Raw genomic sequence first — 24113 nt, forward strand, 5'->3', positions numbered from 1 at the left:
GGATGGATGGTTGGATGGATGGATGGATGGTTGGATGGATGGATGGATATATAGGTGGTTGGGTGGGGGTAGATGGGTAAATGGGGGGCTAGATGGGTGGGTGGATGAGTGGGTAGGTGGGTGGGGGGGATAGATCGATGGAGGAGTAAGTAGATGGATGAATGGATGGGTGGATGGATGGGTGAGTAGATGGATGAGTGAGTGGAGGGATGGATGGGTAGATGGATGGAAGGATGGGTGGGTGAGTGGGTGGGGATTGATGAATGAGTAGGTAGACAGATGGGTAGATGATGAGTAGGTGGGTGGATGAATGGATGGATAGATGAATTGGTGAGTAAATGGATAGAAGGATGGATGGATGGATGGATGGATATGTGTATGGATGGATGAATAGATGTGTGGATGGATGAATGGACCAGTAGATGGATAGGTAGTTGGATGGATGGATGAATAGATCAGTAGATGGATGGATGGATGGGTGGGTGGGTGGATGGATGGATGGATGGATGGATGGATGGATGGATGGATGGATAGATGGATATGTGGATGGATGGATGGATATGAGTATGGATGGGTGGGTGGGTGGATGGATATGTGTATGGATGGATGAATGGACCAGTAGATGGATGGATAGATGGATGGATGGATAAACACTGCCTATAGTTCAGGGACCTCATGTGCTAAGTTTCAAATGGAGCCTGAAGTTGCCTTGCCCCCTGATTCTGATTCAAGGGTCCTCAGAGACCCTTCACCTTTCCCACACATGCCAGCATAATATCACCTGTGTCCAGGGACAAAGGCAGCTGTGTTGCTGGATGGTAGCACAGGGGAATGAGGCTGGGGGTTGATTCCCACCCAAGGGCATCCCAGCTGAGACTTTTGCACTCAATCTCCCACATCCCCACACACCCCAGGGGTTAAAGGGCAAGGTTCAGCCTCAGCTAAAATGTCATGGTTGTGAACTGGCCTCCCCCAAAAGTCTTTTCTTTCTACCATTTGTTTGAGGGTCAAGCCCAGAGATGGGGTAACACCCAGATTCCTTGGGACAGGAGGGCAAGTGTGCAGACATGCTCTTCTGAGAGAGGGCACACTCACAGTGGGCTAGAAGGGGTGCCCGTGCAGGGCCAGAGGGTAGAGGCCTCCCTTCACAGACTGCCTGGGGCTATGTGTCCAGACCCACAGCCTCGTTTCACAGGCTTGGCGAGGTTTTATGGACCAAAGACCTTTCCTTAATTAGTGGACAGCTGAGGCTTGTAGACCTTGCACTTGTGTTTAGATGCTGGACTGTGCAGATTTGGGGAGGGATATCTATTCCCAACCTGGTGGTCTGAGATGTGTTTTCTCCTTTTAGGAGCTGCCCAGCCCTTAAGGGGGAACCATGCTGGGGGTTTCCCAGCACTGAGCATTGAGAGCGGACACAACCCAGCCATGACGGGCACTCAGCTGGGTCTCCCGTCTATCGGTGGCTGAGCTGAGAGAACACCTGGGCTCTGGCTCCCTACAGTGCTGAATGTTGGTGTCCAGGATTGCCACCAGCCAGTCCCCGTGGGGGAGCCTGTCCCTGGCCCAGTGGGAACTGGAACTCACTTCCAGGATGGCCAAGGGCCTGAGCACATCTCAGAAAACACAATTCTCCACCCTGGAGCTGGATAGTCAGACTTGCTGCGGCAGGGCCGACCCTCCCTCTTGAGCAACTAAGTTGAATGCAGAAGTTAAAAGGAACTTGCCGGTTTCTCTCTTTCTGGTGAAATAAGATCCAGGGGCTCCTGGGGGGGGGGTCAGTCGGTTGAGCATCCGACTCTTGATTTCGGCTCATGTCATGATCTCAGGGTCCCCATGTTGGGCTCTGTGCTCAGCATGGAGTCTGCTTGAGATTTTCCCTCTCCCTCTGCCCCTCCCTTCCCACTCTCCCTAAATAAATAAATACAATCTTAAAAAGAAAAAGAAAAGAAAAGAAAGAAGATCCAACAAGATCTTGGCATTAAATGGTGTTCTGTGCCAGTGGCCAGGTGGCCCCTTGAGGCCTCACAAACACCAGCTTGGCCATCGGAGCAAACCCCAGACCATGGGCCTCCCCTTCCCGGCTTCCCACTGTCCCCACAACACGGAATCACGGACACAGACAAGTGGTCCAGAACTGCCGAACGCCGGGAACCCTGGGCTGGACGGGGCCTTACAGGTAGCTGTGCTTGATGCGCCAGCAGCCTGGAGGAGCCCCAGGAGCCTGTGGGGCTCCCATCAGTGTCCTTTCTTACCGGCCCCTGAGCCAACATGTGTTTCATCTTGTACTGATTAAGAGGTAGTAATGAGTGGCTTCTAATCCTTTGGATGATGGTAGATAAAAGGAATGGATTTGAAGGTGTCACGGAGATGCAGCTGGTGTCTCAGGGAAACAAGGCAGGGGGCCAGGGGCCACGGGAGCAGCCGGCCCCCAGGCCCAGATGTCTCTGTGCACCAGCGCAGGATGAGGCCAGCTGGACGGAGGGTCGGATGTGGGGGAATTGCCAGGCCGGTAAGGTACAGGGGCTCTGTCCCGGCTGCGCCCCGGGGAACACCCTCAGACTCTGCTGTGCCAACGAGCAGTGGTGACGGACAACACAACGACAAGGTGCTTTCCACTCCAATATACAAGGGTGGGTCGAGGGGTGCTGACTGCAGACTGAGGGGAACAGGGGCCACTGGGGCCACCAAGGCCCGGCCCCAGAGAACACCCCCCACCCTGCAGGCTCCCTTGACTCCCAGTGGAGGAGAACCTGCCAATAGCACTCAGGTGTTCAGACTTGGGGCAGACCAACTTCTGGTGGCTCATCCCTAACTAGCGTTGACTTCTCATCTTTGTGGCCGCACGTCCAGGGAATGGTGTGGAGACCCCCTTTCTTTTCTTTCTTTCTTTTTTTTTTATTATTATGTTATGTTAATCACCATACATTACCTCATTAGTTTTTGATGTAGCATTCCATGATTCATTGTTTGCGTATAACACCCGTGCTCCGTGCAGTATGGGCCCTCCTTAATCCCCATCACCAGGCTAATCCCTCCCCCCACGCCCTCCCCTCTAGAACCCTCGATTTGTTTTTCAGAGTCCATCGTCTCTCATGGTTCGGGAGACCCCCTTTCTACCCTTGATCTTCTGTTAGGGGTCACCTCTTCCTGCTGGAAAAGCCAGAGCCATTCACGGATGCAAGTCCCCCAGGCGTGGCCACAGGAGAGCGGGAAGGTCCCGTGGCCCTGCTCCAGGATCATCTTACAGACCAGACATTAAACACAAGTTTCTTCAAAGCCACTTGGTGCTGCAGTCCCACTGGAAACAGGACTTTGCGGAGTTGGTACTGTGTTTGGAGGAGAAAGGAATCTAGAGAAGGAGGTAGCCAAGGTCAGGAAGCCGTGTCATGCAGCCGTGGGCAGGGCCAAGCTTGGCCGAGCAGGGAACAGGCACGCCTGGGCGCCCTCTGGACCCTCGGCCACTGCGTTCTGGAAGCCTGCTCTGCTGTCCCTGAACGACACCCTCGACATTCTCCTGGCAAATTCCATCTCACGGGTGATGTCTTTGACCTAGACGGAATGACCTTCCCACTGACGCCCAGCCCTTTCAAGGTTATTCAAAGTCGTGGCCCTCAGCGGCCCTGACCAGAAGTCGACCCCACTGCTCTGGCGGGGGAGAGGCCGCTGCCCCTCCTGGCCCCTCAGCTGCCCCGGCCACCTCGGGAAGCTGGAGGGCCACTGCGGGCACGCTCGGGGAACTGAACATTCAGTCTCAGCCACAGTCATTCCTGGTCCCTCACGGGTCCTGCTTTTCCCGTGAACTAGCCGGCGCACACCGGACTCCCAGGAACTTTATCAGATGAGGAATCAGAGGGAGGACGCTCCCTGAGTTCAAACCAATAGAATGCACCCTTCCAAAACTATCCTAAAGGGTCCAGCATTTACGAATGGCCTCAGAGGCACTACCTCCGCCTTCACAGAAGCTTAAGCCTACAAGGCCCTTAGTCAATCCCCTCCCCTTACATCTGAGGACACTGGCCTGGAGGACGGGGGAGGGACGGCCCAGCACAGGCTGCAGGAGGGCAGAGCCCGGGCGGGGCAGGGAGTCGGCAGCACCTCTGAGCTGGCATGGGCACTCTCCAACAGGTGGGCGAGCGTGGGGCACCCCTGTGTGGCCATCTCGATGCAGATGGAGGGTCCCTGGGTCTGGGCACTGCCTGGCCACAGCTCCTGAACAGACTTGGAAAGCCGGACAGAAATGCAGACAGCAGCAACCGCGCCCCCACAGAGCAAAGAGCAGACTGCAAGCCCGCCTGGGCCCTCCCTGCCTTGTCGGCTTTCCTCCCTGTACGCTGGGGAGGCCTGGGCACTCTCTGGGGGTCCCAGACACTGGGGGCCTCTTTGGCCTCATGCAAGGGGCTTCCTGTGCAACCCTCGAGTCGGGGGGAGCCTGAGGACGAGGTGGTATAGGTGAGGCTGTGGGCTCCTTGGCGTCGGCTGGCTCGGGCTGGACAGAGAGAGGGCGGGGGGCGGGGCTCACCCCACCCGGACCCCTGGCACATGTAGAGAGCACCTGTCCACCTGTCTGGTGGCCACCCCTCCACCACCCGTCATGTCCCAGGGAAAGCGGGGTCACTGAGCCATTCGCAGAGAAGGACACTTGGGGCAGAGAGGGACTCTTCCGAACAAGAGGGCTGGGGTAGGACTGGCTCGGCCAGGATGGGCCACAGGCAGGACAGCCACTGGCTGACAGTGCTGCGCCCGGGGGCCAGCTTTCTCGCAGCTCCTGCTCCTGGTGAGGGACCCCGGCCAGGTCAGGCCCCGTGAGGACGTCCGTCTGTGACTGGTCGGTCCAGTGCCTGGGCTGCTCCCATCGGGCGCGCCCCAATTTCCCTGGGGGCTCCTGCCCACCCCTCAGCCAGCGGCCCCCTCCCTGAAATCGTCCTGCCTGACACTCCAACAGCCTCCCTCCACCCACAGCTACAGGAGCAGTGAGCCCTAGGCAGGGCCTGCGTGTGGGCATACGGAAGGGGGGCCTGGACAGAAGCCCCTCAAAGCCCAGAGCAATCGATGCCTCCTCCTCTCGCCCCCCAGCTGCTGCTCAGAAGGGGAGCCAGAGTGGGGCTCACAGAACAGGGTTCACAGAATGGGGTTGAGATCAACCCAGATTCAGAGAACCTTAGGGCAGCAGCCCAGAATTCACCTCTGAACAGAGAAATCCTCACATGTGACCCCGCTGCATAAGCAGTGAACTCTGCAAGGTTCTGGCTGGAGCAGGTTGCCCCCACCGCCTGGGGGCCCTCAAATCCAGCTTCTGCGCCTGGCCCAAGCCCCCCACTTGTGCATGAGAAGCAGGGAAGTGGCTTACTCAGGACGACGCCCCAGAGCGCCAGCAAGCCGCTGAGCTTCCGTGGGACCCAGCGCCCCAACGCCCTGGCACCCTGCTGCTCCTCCTGACCCAGCGGTGGGCGGGGGGGGGGGACTAGGGGCCATGCGGATGGCACCCTGACCTCCGGGTGTCTGAGAAGGCCAGAGCCTCGAAGTCCCTCCCAGGGGCTCCAGCCACGCACATGCTGGGTCTGGGGTCCCGTTAAAGGCACCAGCACCTTCGTCTGCAGGTCACGTGAAGGCAGAGCCTCCCCCAAAGGGGAGGGTCCATCTGCCCAGCACTGAGGTCTGCAGAGGTCTGGGCGGGGTCGCAGGGAGCCAGGAGAGGAAACCAAAAGCAAGAGAGGACACAGAGGGCCGAGGGGCAAGGGTCGACAAGGGCTGGCAGGGGAGCTCCTTCTTTCCCCTTCGCCGAAGATACACTGGGGAGCATCTGCCATGAGGACACTGGGTGGGGCTGGGAGGGCTCCCGGGACATGAGGTCCTCGAATCCCCCCTCCCCCGTCCCTGCCCAGACCCCATGTGAGCTCCCTGGACGCTGCAGACACCGGGCTGATATTGGGTTACAGTCATGCGGGGGACACGGCTGTTGTTTCCGTAAGAAGAAAGGGAGCAAGAGAGAAACAGAAAGACGTGCTCACACAAGCTCAGGGCTGGAAGGCAGCCCGTGGGGGTCCCGTGGCCCGGCCGCCTCACACCTCATGGGAACGGGGCAGGGGGGTACCCAGAGCTCAGGCCCTGCAGGGGAAGGAGGCTGGAGACCAGACACTGCCCCACGCGTCTCCCGGTTTGGAGGGCGCTCTCCCTTCTTATCTGTGGTGGAAATGACAGGAGACCAGGGCGGCGGAGTGCGGGGTTCTGTGCGTGCGTGCGCCCCAGCCCCATGTGACCTACTGAGGAACACAGCAGCAGCCTGCTTCCAGGGAAATGTCTAGGACTCCCTCACGGAAAGCGGCTACCAACGGGTCCACATCCCGCCTCGGGGCGCCGCCCAGCCAGCCGGTGAGCTGGGGTCCCCACAGCCACCGCGCAGCCCACGCCCTGGGTTAACCCTCGGGGCAGACGCCTGGGCCCAGCTGCAGCGACAACTTCTTCTTGCTGCAGCCGGCGGCAGACAATCGAGGAAGCGCCCCGTCCCCCTGCCCCATGGCACTCGTCAAGGTAAACAAACGTCCACTCTCCAGACGGCGTGTGACTCCAGAGTCCCAGGTGGGCACGACCCGTGGAGGCCATGTCCTGATGCCCGCAGCTGCCTGACGCCCGGGAGGGGCACACGTTCGGGCGTTCGCACCAGCTGGGAACAGCCCCTCGCTCCTGCACGCCCCCTATGCGGATGCCGGCCCACGAGACCCACAGCAAGTTTCAAAGTGAGGTGAAGGGTTCTCTGGAGTGGCCTGAGGACACGGGGGGTGGGGGGCACACGCAGGGCTCTGGCCGGAGCTGCAAAGGCCAACCCACCCCTCCCCGGACCCCCGCCCCCCGGCGCCCGGGGCAGAGCTCCCCACGCTTAGCCAGGCAGCGTGTCCTTTGCTTGTTCACAGATGTTTCTACTCGGTTTTGCAAATGTGCTCCAGGCCTAAGACATCACTGTTTGTTCTAGAAATCAAAAGGTCTTGCCTGGCTGTGAAAGATGCCTGACCATCACCGCCCTGAGTCCCTCCCCCAGCCCTTCCTACAGGACCGGACCCCCGATGAATGCACCCGGGGGAGGGGACGCTCAGGCCGCTTTCGGTTTCTCATGAGCTTAGTTTTAGAACATGCTCCTGGCTCCTGCAGGCTGAAGCTTTCGCTTGGCTCGATGCACAGCGTCTGCTCCCGTGGGTGGAAAGTCCATGACAGGACCCCGAATGTTGAAGAAGCATTGTGCATAAAGCACAATGGGCTCCGAAGGGTCAGGAGAAAATGTTCCCTTCCACAGTGGCACGCACTCCCTATCACAGGGTGCTTGGGGCCTTCCCGGGTCTTTGCTTTGCGTTCTGTGTGACTCATTTCCAAGGGCTGTCACCACTCCCAGTACAGGAGGGTAGGAATGGACCCCCTGTTTCAGAAAGTTCTGAATCTGTTCAGCGTCTCTGTCTTTTTGCCTATTTCTCTCTGTTCCCCTGTGGTTCTCAAAAATCAGGACTAGCAAAGCACAACAGAATAAGGTCATTTATTTCCACAAAATTTATCATCCCCTTAACGGGCTGCCGTGGCCAGCATATTATTTACACCATGCCGGGCCCCACTCTGCACCCCAGACTCCGATCCTCAGCAGCTGGGGCGGCCGGGAGGGTCCCGGCAGAGGCCAGGCTCAGCTTTGATATCTCACTGATAACGTATTGTACAATTAGATCAATTTGACAATTTCCATTATGGCTGATAAAATATTTATCGAGCCTTGGAGATGATGTCTGATCTCCGCATCATTTGTTCTGCTAATGGGGGGGGGCAGCTGACGAGGCCGCAGACAGAGCCGGGAGCCCGCTCCTCATCCCCTGCTCCCCATTAGGTTTGCAAATTGCTGGCACCAGTCATAAATTACCGCCCAGCCCAGCGAGATTGATGCCGAGCTGACAGGGCAGGTGGGTGACTTGTGATGACATTGTTCCATAGAAGCATTAATCATGGCAGAAAGAGAAAATACCCTCAAATTGGCCCATAAGTCTAAATATTAAGGAATGAGAAGCAGGCAGCTGGAGGATGATTTTACCAAGAGCTGGAAATTGGGAAATGAAAAACATTTTCTACTATTTAACAAATCATCTTAATAATTTCCAGTGGTTTTGCTCGCAGTTCCGGGGAGCCCAGACTGCCGTGCCCTCCTGCCGTCAGGGATGTTTCGTGGCGCAGGCCGGAGACACAGAGGCTGCCTCTGCCCGGGGCTCGGAGCTGCAGGCTGGGGCTGCCCGTTTGGCCGGGAGCACGCACGGCCGCACGCCCTCCTCTGCGGGGATGGAGGTCCAGTGCAGCCACACACACTCTGGAGACCGAGGCGAGGACCCAGATGGGCTGCAGGGGGCTCTGGGGTGCAGGGAGGGACCGCTCGGCCGTGCGCCCGCCCCCACGACCCTGCCTGCAGGGGCAGCGCGGGTGCCCAGGCGCTGTTTCTGAGCCCACGAGCGTCTGCAGCCCTGAGCCGGGCAGTGCGGGGAAATATCGCTGCAAAGGACAAATGACCCTTAATGAATCACCCCCGAGTTAGAGAAGCCCACGTGCTTTTAACGGCAAATGGAAAGCAAGCACCCCAGCGAGTGCGTGGGCACCGCGGTCTGGGGCCCGTTCTCAGCAGAGATGAGTGTCAGCAGGGGAGGGTGGGGACGAGCTCGGCCCCTCGGCCTGGGCCCTCCCGAGGCTGGTGGGCGCATCCCGAATTGGGGGCCTGTGTGAGCCCCCGGTAGCCGCGTTTCTCCTCGGAAGGCTGCAGTGCAGAGTAATTAAATTAAATTGATGCTGTCCCTGCTTTGAGGCCACCCTTGATTTAAGGCCAGAAAAGGAAGCAATTAAATTTAATAAAAACCAGGTTCCTAAACAAAGATATATGGCCAGTGCGGCCATCCGGAGACTGCATCGCCCCGTAAGAGCCCACTCTGGGTGCTGCCGATGTCGGGTTTAAAATAAAAGAAATAATCACCTCCCAGAGCCTCCTTTCTAATGCACTGCCCTCCAACGCTGGTCTCGTTAATGACTTTGTCAAGAAGCAGAAGCCGACAGTCCCTCTCAGAGGGAGAGCTGTGGCCACTGCTGACTGGGGACACAGAGCTGGCGAGCTCGTCCGGCAGGGGCAATTAAAGGTGGGCTGTCGGGGCTCAAGGTCAGGGTGCGAGGTGACAGCTCTGAGGCTAGGGATGGGATGAGGAATGGGAGGTGGCCGGCATCCCGGCTTGCTTCCTGCTGAGGCCGCGGCGGCGTCCCTGCGTCCACCCCTGCCCCCAAGTCACTCTCAGCCCTGAGCTCTTCCGCCCGTGACAGGAGCGGCTCCCTCTCTTGTTAACAGGCCGGGGGCACGTGCGCGGCTTCCAAGGCGGGCCCCTCGCATTCTGAGACCGGTCTCTGTTCTCAGCGGCGAGCAAACCCGTGGCAGCCCAGGCGGAGAGAACTCAACCAAGGCGAGACACAGCCCAGGGTGCTGACGATTATTCGCGCTGGCATCGACGACAGTGAGCTGGCCATCCCCTGCGTGCCCCTAAGACACAGCGCTGCGGGAGCCCCCAGCGGGATCCCCGCCCGCCCCGCCAGCCGCCCGGTCCCCTCGCTCCCCTGGCCGGGTGACCGGCGAACCGGGACACAAGTTCTCTGCTATCAGTCTGCTCCCGCTTTGGGCAGAGGGGCACGTGATTCATTATTTAAACACCAGCCCCCCCACCAGGTCACCAAGGGCGGCCCCGGCCCTGCTTCTCCTATCGGTCCTATTCCCGAAAATGCTGGTTGTGCGGCGGGGGGCAGGGTGCGGGGAGGGTCCCCTGGGGAGGGAGAGTTCGGGCAGCCACGGTGCCAGGCGGGGCGGGGGTGTGGGCCAGCCGGCCGGCCCCTCCGAAGCGGGGGAGCGGGAAAGGGCAAACATGTCGGTGTTTCGATTTGCTGGGAGGGTAAGTCCCGGAGACCACGGGAGCTCTGAGCACCGGGGCCAGAGCCTCTCCGAGAACAGAAGCCTCATTCTCCCCCCTCCCAAAGGTCAGAGCTGACCACCCACGGCACCCAGGAAAACCGGCTGAGGGGGAGGCATGGGGCGGCACAGGCAACTGTTCTAGTTCCTCCTCTTTCTTACCAAAGGGGTATGAAAATAGCAACCAAACTAGAGAAATCTCAAATCCACCAGCCCCGAGCCTGGGCACGAGGCTCGTTCCCTGAGGTCCTCAGAGACGGCGCAGGGACCTCGAGGCCACGCCCCTCCACAACACGGCTGGGAGGCCTGTGCCCTGACATCTGCTAGGCCAGGGCAGGGAAGCCTTCTAGAACTTCCTAGAACGTCCCAGAACTTTCTGGGACACAGCTTTCAACCCTCCTAACGAGCCAGCACCGTATTCTGAAAGGAAGAGTCTGCGAGGAGCGGGCAGGCCCTCTCGGTTTGCCTTCCGAGCGAACTTTGCCCACCACTCCTGGGGCCGGCCAGCCACAGAGCCAGAGGGAAGTCAGGCCCCGGAAGTGAGTGCGGTTTGTTGGGTGGTTCGGATCAGGGCACCTCAAGGGGAAGCAGAGGACGCTGTGCCCACCTTACGCCCACGCGGGAACACAGGACCGTGGCGCTCTAGGACGTGGACGCAGGCGCGTGGGCCTGCCCGGGAGAGGCGGGCCGTGGACAGCACCAGGCACAGCCCGCACCCACCTGCGCACGGACAGTGCACCCTGAGACCCAGGCCCCCGCGGCGGGTCGGGCGAGGCGCTCTTGTCTCCAGCGGATGGGTTCTGCTCTCAGTTCTCTAAGAGGCGGATGCGGAGAAGCTCTGATGTCAGCTGTGGTTGAACCTGGAGCACACCCTTCGCTTCTGCCCCGAGCGCTGCTGCGCTGTTTGATCAGGAGGGAGGCAGCCCCACGCCCCTTCCCCTCCAGCTCCTAGCATTGCCCAGAAGAGGCTGCGGGCCGGGACACACAGTTACTCGAAGAGGGATTTGGGGATCCGTTTCCCGAGAACGTGACCCCGTGGTGAACAGCATCAGAGAGCCAAGGTCTGCCAGGCTCTGGTCCTCCCGCCCACCCACCCGGCTCCGGGGCAGCCGCTGCAGCCCGCGCCCCGGCCCCCAAGGTCTTGAGACATCTTAGCACTGCTGGGGGCCTTGGCCTGGATCCACCAGAGGCCACTGACCCTGCCGGGGAGGGGCTGGCCGGGCAGTCCTGGACGCACAGGGTCCAAGCAGCCAGTGCTGTGGTGCCCAGGGCGGGCGGCTCTGCTTCTTGGCAGGAACACTGGAGAAGCCCTCCCAGGAGCAGGGTTTTCCTCTAGCATCAGGGATACTTCCCATGAGCCCACTTTGTAGGAAACCTGATTCCCAGCTGCTGAGTGGGGATGAGAAGCCAGCTCGGGGTTTATGCACCGGAGAAGGAAGCCTTCTCAAGCCTTTCTTTGTTTATCTCGGGGAAATCTCCACCCTCCTTCCAGCCACACAAAGATACCTCCTCCGGGGAGCCCTCCAGGATGGCCCCTCCGGACCCAGCCACATCTAGTCTGGCTTGCAGCACCTCCCTGGCTAGCAGGACCCAGGTACTCCAGGGAGGGGTGCTGCTCCCAGAATGTTCCGGGATCTTGGAGAGAAGCATCCTACAGACGTTGCCTGGGTGGCTTGGGACAGCCCTGGTGGCATCCCCCTGGCAGCTACCGCCGTCCCCAGAACTTATCTCTCACACATGATGGGGCTTTGCAGGAAGGAGGAGGGCAGCTTTGCATTCCTTGCTCCCCGTGCGACAGGAACGCATCTAAATCTGCACCGCGTGACCTGCCTCACATGCTGGCTCTCAGGCTGGCGGCTGTGAGGTCAGAGAGGGGGGAGAGGGGCCTGGGGGCCGCCCGAGGGTGCTGCTGCAGAAGCGCCTGTCCCTGGCCCCCCCGGATGCCTGGGCTGGGAGCAGGACATCAGGGAGAGGGGTGAAAGCCGGGGTGCTGTCCTGGGGCTGATCTGCACATCCTGGGCTGGGGCTGGACTCCTCAGTTTCCTCATCTGTAAAATGGGATAAGATTTCTTCGCTGGCCCTCCTGTCCACCCCGTCTGTCTGAGGACCCAACCCTGGGGATGAGCCCCCAGGGCCGAGACTGTCCTCCATGGCAGCCCCGCCCCACCCCCTCCCCAGGGCAGGGGGAGCCGGTGTGTCCTGCCCCTGCTGTGGCCCAACATTTATACCCTCGAACTCTGTAAACCCGTCCCCGATGTGCCCAGCACTGGGGCTGTTCCCAGCACGGGGCAAGATGACACGCGGAGGGCAGGCTGCCCCAAGGAGGGGGTTCTGTGTCGGGAGTGGAGGCCTCAAATCACCTACAAGCACCGTGTGTGCCAGAGCCCAGAGGTGGGGGGCTGGGGCCATTCCACGAGCCCATTCCTCTGTCCATCCCACATCCTGTGCCGGGAGCCGCCGGCCAGAGAAACTGGCCTCTGTCCCTCAGAAAGCTCAGGGGCCTCAGAACTGGCCCACCGGGGCTTGTGGATGCAGGGATTTGGGGATCACTGTGCCCCAAAACCAGGGACTGGCTTCTCCCCGCTCTGCCACTCAGCAAGACAAGGACACTAAAACAGTGGGGGCGGGGGCCCCGGACATGGCCAGGCCTGGGTTCAAATCCCGGCCTCACTACTTCTGAGACCGCCGTCCTTGGAGAAGAGACCCTGCTTCCCCTTCCCTCGGCTCTAAGAGCCAACACCAGAGCCAACCTCGCCGGCACGTGGTGAGGACTCAGCGGTCCACGCCCCACCTCGGGGAGCCCCCACCTCGAAGCCTCACCCTGACCCCCCAGCACAGCAACGTGCCTGGGACAGGGGGGCTGGGGTGACGTTGGCTCCGGCTTTCAGGGCACCCACCCCCGTCACTGCGCCCCAGATCCACCAGCAGCCGGGCGCTGGGCCCAGCGCAAGGCCGACACCCGTGGGCCTGGGGATCAGCTCCCAGACCCCTTGCTGGAACCCCGTGCCCCGCTCTGTGCCCCGCCCGCTGTCCTGCGGCTCGGGACAATGGCGAGCAAAACAGTCTCGCTGCACCTGGACGTTTAATTTCAAACTACTGGAAAGAGAAAAGGAGACGCCCCATGCTCAGTCTCCCAGCTCACCACCCAGGACCCCGAGAGGTGGCCCGGCCCCCTCCCCAGCCTCACTCTCCCTGGGCGGGTGAAGGGCACCGAGGAAGGGTCCCGGGGGGACGGCACTTGGGGACCGGCCCGGGGGCCAGAGGCAGGGCAGGTAGGGGCGGCCGGGGTCCAGCACTGGACTGAACAATGCCAATACCTGTTTCTCGGGGTAACCCGACCCTATAATTATGCCTAAGCCCTGGGGGGGTGGTGCTCAGGGCCACAATGCAAGTGCTCGGAAGGAAGCCGGTGAAGAGACCCTTCAATTGTCACTGCCACGCATTGCGTCAGGCGGGTTCCAGTTACCGGATTCACAGCTGGTGTGTCACCTGCCGCCTCAGAGGGGGAGGGCACGCACCGCGGCGGAGCGCAGAGCCCGCTGGGCTGGGCCCGCTGCCTTGGCAGGGCCTGCCCGGGGCCCCAGTCGGCTGGGTTTACTGTGAAAGCCCCTTCCCGGGCCGGCGGCAATCTCATTGTTTGCCCTCAGATAAGAAATGTGGGCTCATATGTTTTCTTTTCTTGAGAAAATGTCGGGCCCAAGGACGGTGTCTGCAGGACAGGAAGAGCCGGGCGCAGGGGAAAGGGCTCGCTGGGCCCACCCTTCCCACCCACACCCACGCGGAGGACCACAGGCGCCCCCGAGGCCCGCCTGCCCTCACAGCCTCCTCCGTTCTCTGGTGGCTGGGGTGCTCCGCAGCCCCTCAGATGGAAGGGGGACCCAGCTCGGCCAGGAAGACACCTGCCCTCGGCCGTCCCCGACCCGGTAGGCGGCCCATGTGTGGACACGGGACCCCAGGCCCCGGCCCGTGGGTGGCCAGCAGCCCCCCTGCCACCCGGCAGCCCGGCCGGCTAATCCCGGCTAATGCGCGCCGGTCCCCTCGGCCAGCGTGCGGGGAGGTGGGCTCCCGGGTGCCCCACGCAGGCTCCGCGGGCAGCCCCTCCGCCAAACAAAAGGCAGCCTGTTCACTGCCTCTGCCTCAACGCGGCTTAAGGACATTTTTGTCATTTTTGACCAGCTAATGTCTTGAAAAAGAAAATAAGTTGTCTAATCGCTTTAAGATTAATCTTCACTGTTTTTGAACACTCTGGGTGCCGACGCTGACCTTCCCGGACCAATTAGGTCGCGGCCCCTGCTGTTCCCGGGCCTCTTCCGACCCCCGCCCTCCATGCGGGGAGGCGGCCGGCTGTGCAGGCCCCAGATGGCCTTGCGGGCGGTCATAGCCGCGGGTGCTGACGTCACCGAGGCCGCGTGGCGGGGATGGCTGGCCGCACACGGCGATGCCCCTCTTGGCCCCGACGGGGACCCATCTTCCGGCCTCCCAGCTGCCTCCCAGGCCGTGCCCCCTGCCTGGAGGTCCCTCCCCTGCCGTCAGCGCCTGGGCCAGCCGACTCCCTGTCTTTAAGAGTCGGGACGCGTGCCATGTTGCAGGGACCCTTTCGGACTCCCAGGCTCCTGCACCTGCCACCGCCTCCCTGGCCCTGTCCATACAAATCCCCATTACTTGGGGCTTCCCTTCCCCTTGGCCGCCAACTCTGAGGAGCCAGGCCTGGGACACACTCATCTCTGGTCCCCAGCACTGACCCAGCCCAACGCGAGCCCAAGGTTCTGGCTTCCTGGATGCTGGATCACTCAGACAGCCATTAGCCTCTCTGCAAATGGGCGAACCACCCCCGTGTCGTGGGCTTTTGCCAGAGTTAGACAGGATGCCAAGCCACGGCTGGGTCTTGCTAAGGGCCAGCCAGTGAAGGGCCCGGGAAAGAGCAGCTCCAGAGGGTCCTGCCCCGTGTGACCACAGGGTCCAACCTCAGCAAAGCCTTCCTCTGGAGAAGACCCAGCTGCTCCTACCTAAGGGCCAAGTTGCCAGAGCCACTAAAGGTCAGACCCACGAAGAATTCCAATGGTTTTGTCTCCAACACACGGTCATGGCCGTCCCTCTGGTCTGTGCCGAGAGGGGGCAGGTGTGGCCACCCAGCTGGGCGCATGAGGGCCTCTGACAGCCAGTGTAGACGCCCAGTGTTGAAGGTTTCCTGAAGCTTGCCGTGGTGTCTTCTGTAAATACCACTCGGGGTGTCAAATCTGGCCTGGTGTTAATTAAAAGCCTATTTTTCCATAAATTGGGGGCAGAATCTCAGTATTTGTGTTTGTAAGGGCCAGGGGGCCTGGGTGTTTGGACTTGGCTGGGCAGCCCTGGGGCCTTTGTCTCCGAGACCCCGCCCCAGGGCCCCTCCAGGAGGGAAAGAATTCCTAACCGGATGTGCCTGATGATCCTCCAGGCAACTCCCCAGGGAACACTGGTCCAAAATAAGGGTCGCTCTGCTTCAAAGATAAGCTCTGTGTAAAATGAATCATCCTCTCTGTCTTAGGAAGCAGACGTGTTGACTCACGGGGGCAGGAGTATAGACAGGATGGTTCTAGAACATTCCGGGCTCGTGTCCGAGGAGGGAGAGCATGATGGAGGCAGATGCAGAAGCCTCCTCCCACGTGTACCCAGCGCCAGGGTCTGAGGCGGTGAACTTTTCGTGCTATGGCCTATCTGCCTCCTGGGGCATGTGTGCTCCTCTGGAAGTTTCTGGAAAATTCTGGACAGTTCTATGTGGATGGGACCCTCAGGGGCCCAAGGCACTGCTCTGACCAGGCCCGGATTTCCTGTCCAGGCTCCACCCGGCAGCCCCTTCTCCCTTGCCTGCTGGGCAGAGAGTAATCCGGGCAGAGAGCAGGGCCCGTGTCCAGGTTCTAACGCTTCGTGAACATTGTCGACATAATAAGACGATATAACGGCCACATGGTTTTCTGCCGCACGGCCACGTTGCCCTTCAGCCTGGCCCCCATCCGCCCTCTGCGGCACCCACCGTCCGGGCTGATCACACTGCAGACCCAACCCCAAACTCAGATAAATAAGTTCAAACCTTTAAAAAGTGCCCTTAATGCCCCATTGTGCCCTTGATTGCTCATTTCCCAGCTATATAATTAGCACATAAAGAACTCTCTCCTCCGAATTAAATGGCAGTAATTGGGTTTTTAAAAAACTAATTTAAATCCTAAACCCTTTGGGAAAAAAAATTGTCATTGTTTACATATTAAACGGACTAGCATTTTAAGTATTATGGGGCTAATTTAACAGGCTTATCTAGGACGCGGGCCACGGGGGCAGGGCGGGGAGGGAGGAGACGGGCCTTCTCCAGGGCGGCATCCAGCGGAGGAAAGGGCCTCGCGCCCGCTGCCCGGGGGAGGGAAGAGGGACCCCAGGGCAAGCCCAGCTGCTCTGGGATGGAGCTCAGGGCCACGGCGACCTTGTGTCCCTCGCTGACCAGGGAGCCCCACCGGCACCCACAGCCCACGGCGCTCACATCAGGGCCCTCCCGTCGCCACAGAGCGGAAAACCGCTACCTTCCGGACCGCGTACCAAGATTCGCTGTTTCTGGAGCTGTCCCTATTCCGTTTATTTTCTGCACTGGGTGCAGGAAAGGGGTCTAAGAGTCTGAATTATTCCCACTTGGAAATTTTTCTCCATGCTAAAGGAATCCTCGGAAGTAAAGCAAATACGCTGGGGAGTCTAGGAACAGAGCTACAGAAGTTTGGCGGAAACCATTGTGGTAAAGACCCTGACCGAATGGAGAGACCACTCCCGTTCCTAAGTGGGAAGCCTGAAAAATACCCCATGAAGCTTTCAGCCCCCAACTTGAACCTCAGGATGGAATATGGTTGCAAAATGAATCTTTCTTTTTTTTTAATGTGAGGAAATGACTCAGACCTTTTCTCGAAGGGGAGAAGGCCAGTTAAAGTTGACAAGGACAAGAACCGAAGGGGGACCTTGCTTCTCGGTGGATTTAAATGTTCACGGATGGCGCAAGGACAGTAGAGACAAAACTGGAGCAGCGGGAGCCCGGGGGCGAGGCGCAGGCGGGGAGCCCACGGGCAGGAGGGGGTGCTCCAGAGGACAGGGCATCCGCACGGCCCCCAGAAGGGCCTCTGAAAACTCCCTTCCCCCGTGCTGGGCCCCGGGGACCCAGAGCTCTCATGCTGCCTCGCTGCCTGCCCAGGACGTAAGGGTCCACTGGCCCGTCTCCCAGGCCCCTGACACCCTGGGGGCTGCGCACACCGCCAGCCTTCCAGGGGACCAATTGGCATGTCTCGGGGTCTCAGTGCCTTAAATCCTTCCTCAACTCATTCTGTAAGAACGTCTGGGCCAGAGCAGGTCCCTTGCACACCCCTGCCCGCCACCACCTGCAAGGCTCTGCATCCCCGTCCAGCTCACGGATACAAATGGATGTGACCCTCCCAGGCCAGGGCGGGGGCTCCTCGCAGCTCCCGGGGCCCTGGCTTCCTTCCTTCCACCCGCTAGCTTTCCTCTTTTCCCTCCCTTACCGCTTTCTATGGAAGGAGGATCCATCACTCAGAGAGAAAATGACCGGAAACGGCAATGTAAGTTAGCTTCTGTTAAATAAGTGGTATAGGCTGGAATAAATTATACACACACCCACCTGCTATAGGCTACCCGTGTGTGCACACACATGTGTACATGGAACAGAGAGAGGAGCAGAACCAGGAGGATCGGTCAGGCAGAGGCAGGAGACATCTACACCGAGTACTGTTTTGTCATCCGGGAGTGTTTGCTCTCCCGCCCATGGCATCCACGCCCCTCGGGGCTCTCCCACAGAAGAGACCACAGAACCTGCCGCAGAGGCCCCTGGGCTCCCGCCCGTCCTGGCCCTGTACGTGAGCGCGAGGATGGGCCTGCACGGGTTTCGAGGGCACGGGCACTCCCAACCGCCTGGACGCTGCCCTCTGCACTTATGCACTGGTTACCTGTGCTTACAGGGAAGCAGCTCACGCACACCCACAGGCAGGTGCGCACAAGCACACGCACACTCGCATGCCCAGGTTCCCCCGTGGCTGCCCAGCCGCGGCACCCAGACAGGCCTCCTGTTCCGGCAGCCACAGTGGGAAGGAAGTGCGCAGGGGAGTGGACACCCCAGCTGGGCCTGGGGTCACCCATCCTCAGCCAGGCTAGGGGACCACTGTCACTCTAGGAACCAGAAGCACGAGACCGTCCCTCAATCTTGGACCCTCAGCTTCAGAATCAGGTAACAATGCCACCCATGTCTCCTGCTGCGGTGGGGTCCACTCTGGACGCCAGAGCTGGGCACAGGGTGGGCGGTGAGGGACTCAGGGCGGAGCCCCAGCGGGGAGAAGTCAGCCCTGCACCGTAAGGCAGGCCGAGCAGAGGAGAGGTGCCAGGCGGGGGCAAGCCTCTGCAGTGGGCGAGGGAGGCCATGAGACGCTGGGGTTCGGCCTGTCTGTGCTCACATGGGCCTGCTTCGTGCACGGTACTCGCACGCACGCGCACACACACGCACGTGGGCACCCACGATGTGTGGCGTTTCATCCGCCCTCGAGTTTAACCCACGTGTTCCAAAACACATGCACCCCCTCTGCCTCCCAGGACACCGCCTCTCACGGCCGCTTGCTCGCCCCGCACTCTGCATTCGATGCCTGTGTGTCCTGGGCTGGACTGCCCCGGGCGCGGGCCTGAGGGACAGGAGGTCCCCAGGGTGGGCTGCCCGTGTCTGGGCCCACGGGTTCTGTTCTGATATCTCGACGCACTTTCATTTTCCCGAGCTGTGCATGTGACTTCATGATCGGAAAAAAGGAGTACGGAAGCCACCCCAGGATAGTCTAACGTCCATTTTACCTGGGATCAGAGAGGAGTCCACGCGGATTGGAGGGCCCCTGAGTTCTCGGGGACAAGGTCAAGCGCAGTCAACAGAGACTCGTACTGTTCCTGTCATACCTGACGCATCTCGTTTCCCTCTTTCTGAAAATACTTCTCCCACCATGACAGAGGCTTCGAATGGAAGGCAGAGCCCAGACTTTCTCTCCATTTAGAGCACTCAGAAGGACTCCTCCGTGGCAGTGTGGAGCTGACCCCTCAGCAGCGGGGCTGAGCAGGCAGACAGGGGTTTCCCTTCAAGCATGGTCTGAAGTGGAAACAGGTTGGCCCTTTTCTCAGGGATTAGCGATTGAGGCAGGAAGTGTCCTGGATGCCAGGAGCCTTCCAGGGAGGGCCTGCCGAGCTCGGCTCAGAGCCCCTCCCCGTGACCGCCCCAGGCAGCTGGGCTCCTGGGTGAGCGGCCGGCCTGCCGTCGGGCCTCCCTGGGCCAGGGGCTGGCGGCGGGCCTCCTTCCCCACGGCTGCCCTGCACCAGGGGTGTCCTGCTTCCACTCACGGAGGCAACAGGCCTCCGCCCCATGGGCCCCGACCCAGGTCCTACCGTCCCCAACCCTGCGGAGAAGGGGCAGGGTCTCAGGGGCAGAGGGAGCGCGGTGGCCCCGAGCGTCTGCATCATTTTGCAGGCAGGATGGATCTGTTTAGCGGCAAGTCTTCCAAAATGAAACCAGAAACCAGGTCTAATCATTGGAGCTCGATAAAGACTCCCCAAGTGCCCAGGAACGCCGCGCATAACCAGCCAGGCACGGAGACAGTGCGGGCAGCAAAATGCAATGCGCTGGCTGCACCCCCAAAGTTGAGGGGTGGGGGGATCTATCTTGCGAGGGCATCGTCTGGGTAAGATGATATCTGATGTAGCAAACAAGAAAAGCAAAGTTCAAGAAACCAACACGGATCAGCTTTTGGCAAGGTTTATGCACCGCTGTTGTGCATTTTAAATCACTCAATGCCAAATCGTAACAGGCTCCCTTTGCCAGAAACCATGAGAGGTCAAGCGAGGATCGCAGCAGAGTACAGAGATTTGTCTTTAAAAAGCACGGTGCTGAAATCTATTTTGAGTTTTGCAAAACAAGAGGCCGTCTGGGCCTCTCTCTCCATCTTCTCTCTCTGACCTCTCCCTTTCGTTTTAAAACCAGCATCCCAGCCTAATTCCCACCGCCGTCAGCCTCCAGCTCCAGGCCCAGGAGGGACTTCAGCCCAGGAGTCAGGACAGACCCTAGCACACGTGGGCATTCAGTGTCCAGCCGGCTCCGAGGACGAGGCGCGCCCAGCCCTGCTGCCTCCCAGCATTCTGGGGCAGCCGGCTCCCAGCCCTCCTCAGTTTGCCAGAACACATGGAGAGGGCATCTGGGGTCCCCGAGCAAGTGCAGGCCTAACCTCAGAGAGTCCGTGCCCCACCTCACCTCGTGCACCAGTCACACCGAATCAGGAGCCTTTCTCCATCTCCAGGTGCGCCCTTACGTCCAGGCCGGGCTGGGACCCTCACTCCTTTCCCCTCCCTCCAGAAGCATGCTCCCTGCGGAGTCCTGGATTGGGGGCCCCTGGTCCAGCCCCGCCAGCCTCCATCTCCCAACGAGCTCACAGACTGGAGGAGGCTGCTGCCAGGCATCGCCCAGCGCCCCGGGGCTTCCAGAGCCCGCCTGGGGATTTTGCAGCCACACCAGCTGTCCAGTCGGCTTGTTTCTGAAGGGGCCCGGCATAGACGGTCAGAACGCCCCCTTGACAAGCGCGGGAGAACCCAAACACTGCCGGCAGGTAGCCAAGCCTGGAACTTGCCACGCAGCGGCCCCCGGGCCCTCAGGCCTCACTATATCCACCTGCACAATGGGTGTGCCCGTGACCGGCCCCCACAGCGCAGGGAGGGACCCGGCCGCCAGGAGCTGGGGCAGCCTGTGGAGGAGGACACCCATGGGCAGCTGGGGCCCGGCCCCACGGACATTGTTCCCAGGCGCAGCCGGGCTGGCCGGGCGAGGGCCTGGGGACCAGCTGCCGCCCCCGCCCGGCCAGAGGAGCTGGGCCGGGATGGGAGGCCGGCAGCGCCCGCGCCCACAATGGGCCCCTTTCTCCCCTTGCTGATTGAGACAGTTCAGTTCGGAATATTTAAACAGTTGTATATTCACAGACCTCGAGGCGGGGAGGGGATGACCTAAGGGGGCGAGCCCCGCGCGATCAATGCTTAATCAGATAACTGCCCGCTCTCGACAAGTCTTCACGGAAGATCAGCCACTCAAACGCTAATTCCTCTTGCTAATTAAGCAGGCTGTTAATTGCTCCCGGGCTCTAATGCCCATCATTATGCCTGTAACAGCCCGCCTGACAGCGCCGGGCCTGGGGCTCGGGTCCCACAAAGGAGCAGCCGTAATGAATCGGCCAGCGCTGGGACCCCCGACGCCATCAGCCCGCACCGCGCCCGCACCGCTCGGGGGGCCAGGCACACTGGGGTCAGCGCCCCTCACGCCAACCAAATGCGTTACAAACGCCGGAACTCGCCAGGACCGACCCACGGCAAAGGAGAGGTGCCAGGAGACGCCGTTCTTTCTTCCTTTCAGAAAAACCATGCCTGGCCCAGGGACGGCGCAGTCGCTACCTAGAACTCACAACCTCCCCGAGCCCTTTTCAAGCACCAGCCACCAGCCGCGGTCAGTGCTGCCCCCGAGTTTCCAGTGCGCACCTGCTGAGCTGGGCACCGTGCCCTGCAGAGCGCCGGGCGGCCTGGAGCAAGCTGCCTGGGCTCCGGGGCCTCAGTTTACCTGCGTGGCCTGGTGCTGACGGTGCCTACGTCAGGGCGTCACGGGAGACGTGAGGGGCGAAGCGGACGCAGCCAAGCATAACACGGATTGTGGCCCACCCGGTCACTGTCCTGCCCTCCCCGCCTCTGGATCTGTGCGGGGGCCTTCGGCACCGAGCCCCGGCCTGGGCTGTGCGCTCGGAGCCCGGACTCGCGGCACTGAGGTGCGGGCGCCCGTCACCGCCTCCTGTTAGGGCCCCGAGACCCCGCCAGGGCCTGCAGATTCCTAACACTGCTGGGCTCTTGGCGGGAGCACATCAGCCAGGGAGGGGAGGTCCCCATACTGCCGCTGCCTCCCCTGAGGCGGACACATCGGTGCCGCGGGCCGAGCAGGGTCACAAACTGAGTCACAGGCCTGGGTCAGTCCGATTCTCTGCCCTCACTGTCCTTCCTGCCCGGGGACCTGGCAGGATGGTACAGACGCCAGGCTGGGCCCAGGACAGGGCCGGCGGCTGTGGGGACAGCAGGTGGCTGGTCCCCAGATAAGGAGGTCAGCCTTTGCCCAAAGGTTGCCACCTCCATCCTGCCCCGTCCGCTGTCTGTTCCTAGACAGCAGGTCACGGGGCACGTCAGGGCGCAGACGGCCCCCGACAAAGGCTGCGGCCAGCCCAGCCAGGCCAACGGCAACGCAGAGAAGCCTGCAAGACCCAGAAGAAATCGGACCTTCCCTGAGGCCCCGCGGCCAGCCCACGACCCCGGCCCAAGCACCCAGCCGTCCCCAGAGAGACAGAAGTCCTGCCCGGAGGGGTGGGGGCTCTGCAGGTGTCCCCCGCGTCCTGCTTCAGCACAGAAATGACCTCTGCCGCCACCGTGGCTGTGACCCGCACCCTCCCTCCCCAGCCCCGAGCACACCGCCTCCTCCGTCTCCATGACGACACGAGTTTCCTTTCCAGAGGAGAGAGACAATCCAGGTAGGATGCCTGACCACCTGAGAAGAAAACAGAATGAGCCTGTTCCGCCTTCATGTCCCATGGGTTCCCAACGGGGGCCATGGCTTCCAACCCACAGGAGTGTGGGCAAGGGGCTGGGTTGGGCTGCCCCAGGTCTAGCCGCACCCACGTCCCCTGGGAACACTCTGGGCCTCCTTCACCTGCCCACAGGCTTCTATTCCCTGACCCGAGAGACAGTACGAGGGTGGGAGTGCCCACCTCCTCCAGGAAGTCCCCGTGGGCTCCCACCTCGCTTGGGGGTTTACAGGGTTGACAGATGCCTTGAGAAATGCTGTTCTCACCCCTCAGGCCACGATGGTGTCCAAGGCCAGTCACACCAGCCCCCCAGCTCCTCTGCAGGCGGAGACAGACGCATTCCCCAACACCCAGCAGCGCCCGGTCCCACCTGTGAAGGGAGGCCCCAGGTCTGAGGTGGGTGATCGAAGCAGGGTTCTGGACGCAGGGAAGGAGGCTCCGAGGACCGGGGGAGCCCTGACGGCGCAGGTTACCACCACACGGGAGCACACGAGGCCTGTGTGTCGACCAGGACCCCCAGGGACGCGGCGGCGAGGAGGGATTGAGTCCTCCTTCCCAAAATCCTTGCTGAAACCTGGGGTCTGCTCCACCTGTCTTGGCCCCCTGCACCCCGCTGCCCGGATCACCGGGCCCCCCTGCATGCCCCCCACTCTGCCCCCAGGCCCGGCTCGGTAGGGGCTTGCTTCCCTGCCCCCTCTCCCGTGGGCCCCATGGCACCCCCCGGCCCGGGAGGCGGCGAGGCTGGTTTGAATTTGTGGGGCCGGGGCTGGTTTCCATTCCTGGCAGCCGCCGTCCCCGAGCCCTGCAGGAAGATGCAACCTGCTCGAAACAGACATGAAGGTCGGGACAACAGCATCTCTCCACCCCTTATTGAATTAACGACCTGGCCAGTAAGGGAAACCCCTAAATTTGATTTCCTTTCCTGGGCAGATGTTGGAGGCTCCTCAGGAAGGAGCAGGACCGTGGTCTTGTTGAGTCCAGAAGGTTCATTTCTTCTCCTCTTGTAATGATCCTTTCCTCCCCTGCAGGTACCTGAGTTCTGTTTATTCTGCCAAACCTGAACCCCCGCCCCCACACGGCGGCTAGGAACCACCAGGGGGGCCTGGGGGGCCTGGCACCTCCAAGAGGCCCCCCTCCCGGGCCTCGGGGGCAGAGCTTGGAAAAGACGAGGCTTCGGGTCTGTGACAGACGTGACAGACCAGGACGACTCCCCGGTCAGACGTCTGAGCCTTCCAAAGAAACCCGCGGATGCTGGGTTTTGGGGGTCGGTCGGTATGGGGGCTCACTCACCCCAGCGGACACATTCGACTGCCCGGGGGCTGTGGGGCCACACAACGAGACAAAGGATTGTTTGCAAAGAGAGTGTCAGGGCCGGGCTATCTCTGGAATTAGACTCAGTGAGATGGCGTGTTTCGTGTGCCCCCCACGGATCGGGAGGGCGCAGGCCAGTGTCCGGCAGGCGGGCAGGCAGGCAGTCCCAGCCGGGCCCCGCTTCTGGCCACCGTGTGGCTGCGTTG

The 24113-nt window shown here is 61.0% G+C and overlaps 1 protein-coding gene across 6 annotated transcripts in view; it reads right to left on the reverse strand.

The window, feature by feature from the left end:
* The window catches only part of PRDM16 (PR/SET domain 16), a 310580-nt gene that overhangs the window by 237218 nt on the left and 49249 nt on the right, over positions 1 to 24113 (reverse strand). The gene's annotated exons all lie outside the window — the stretch shown is intronic.

This window comes from Callorhinus ursinus, unplaced genomic scaffold, assembly GCF_003265705.2.
Source record: "Callorhinus ursinus isolate GAN/ISIS: 27379988/994484 unplaced genomic scaffold, GSC_fseal_2.0 scaffold18, whole genome shotgun sequence".
NCBI lineage: Eukaryota > Metazoa > Chordata > Mammalia > Carnivora > Otariidae > Callorhinus > Callorhinus ursinus.